This window comes from Arachis hypogaea, chromosome 8 (genome assembly GCF_003086295.3).
Source record: "Arachis hypogaea cultivar Tifrunner chromosome 8, arahy.Tifrunner.gnm2.J5K5, whole genome shotgun sequence".
NCBI lineage: Eukaryota > Viridiplantae > Streptophyta > Magnoliopsida > Fabales > Fabaceae > Arachis > Arachis hypogaea.
In genome coordinates this window covers 23,276,838-23,278,413 of record NC_092043.1, presented here as the reverse complement: position 1 = coordinate 23,278,413, position 1,576 = coordinate 23,276,838, and the positions used below count along the sequence as shown (strand labels likewise).

The window sequence follows — 1,576 nt, the reverse complement described above, 5'->3', positions numbered from 1 at the left end:
TGATTTGAAGCTTCTTGAAAATCTCCAAGAATCTGGAGAATTGGCCATCCTTTTCACTTTTGATCAAACGTTGAGGATATGGTGCTTTAGGTGTATAAGGCTTCAGGACCTCTTTTTCTTTTTCTTCTGTTGCAGACGGTGTAAAAGATTGTCCCTGTTCCTTGTCTCTCACATTTTCCTTTGCTTCATCCTCTGTGGTTTCCTTTGAGATCTCCTTTAGCTTCTTTCCACTTCTGAGGGTTATGGCCTTACATTCTTCCCTTGCAATAGCCTTGGCAGCATGAGAAACGCTTGGCCCAGGGGTTTGCTTAGACAAATACACAATTTGATTTTCTAGCTTCTGGATGGCAGCTCCTTGGTTTTGCAAGTTAGAATTTACTTCTTCCTTAAAAGCTTTCAATTCGGTTATGTCTTGACTCATGGTTGCAAGCATTCCTTCTATCCTGTTTAATTGATCTTGAAATTGTTGGCTCGGATTAGGTTGGGCAGGTTGATTATTTTGGCCATGATATGGTGGTTGGGAGTAAGTGTTTTGTGTGGCTTGGTATGATCTTTGGTTGGAGTTTTGGTATGTGGAATTGTTATGTTGGTTGTGGTTGTAAGGTTTGTGGTTTTGTGGTTGGGTTTGCTGGTTTCCCCACCCAAAGTTTGGGTGGTTTTTCCATCCTGGGTTGTAAGTGTTGGAATGTGGATCATATGATTGCCTTTGTTGGTTTCCCACATAGTTGGCCTCTTCCCAATCACCTCCTTCAGTGCTTACTTCCTCTTGATCTTGTGTGTGTATTGCAGCCACTTGCTTTGTGTCTAATTTCCTGGTGAGCTCTGCTAGTTGCTTGGCAAACACCTTGTTTTGGGCTAGAATTGTATCAACATGGTTCAGCTCCATGACTCCCTTAGTGTTGTGCTTCTCTGAAGCATAGTAGTACTCATTCTCAGCCACTGTCTCAATCACTTCAATGGCTTCTTCCACAGTCTTTTTCCTGTTCAATGAACCTCCTGATGAATGGTCTACAGCCTTCCTTGATTCATAAGAAAGTCCATCATAGAAAATATGCAATTGCACCCAGTCATGGAACATGTCTGGTGGGCATTTCCTTGTCAAATCCTTGAATCTCTCCCATGCCTCGTAGAGAGTTTCACCCTCTTGTTGTCTAAAAGTCTGAACCTCAGATCGAAGCCTATTGACCTTTTGTGGGGGGTAGAAACGTGCCAGAAACTTGCTTTCCACCTCATCCCAGGTTGTTAGGCTCCCCCTTGGAAATGATTCCAGCCACTTAGCTGCCTTATCCCTAAGTGAAAATGGGAACAAGAGCAGTTTGTAGGCATCTTCCTGAACTCCATTGGACTTCACAGTGTCGCAAATTCTCAGAAATTTTGTGAGATGTTGGTTTGGATCTTCATTAGCACTCCCACCAAATGAACAATGATCCTCCACCAATGATATTAGCTGTGGTTTGAGTTCAAAATTGTTGGCCTGAATGGGTGGTTTCTGAATGCTGCTACCACAATTCCCAGAGGTTGGGTTTATGTATGAACCAAGAACCCTCCTCTCGGGAATGACATTGTTTCCATCAGC

The 1,576-nt window shown here is 43.1% G+C and overlaps 1 non-coding gene across 1 annotated transcript; it reads left to right on the top strand.

Moving 5' to 3' along the window:
• Positions 1–1,076: 1,076 nt before the first annotated feature.
• On the top strand, positions 1,077–1,180 carry LOC112708621 (small nucleolar RNA R71). Its single transcript, XR_003156467.1, has one exon. It is a non-coding gene; the product is annotated as a small nucleolar RNA R71 (small nucleolar RNA).
• The last annotated feature ends 396 nt before the right edge of the window (positions 1,181–1,576 follow it).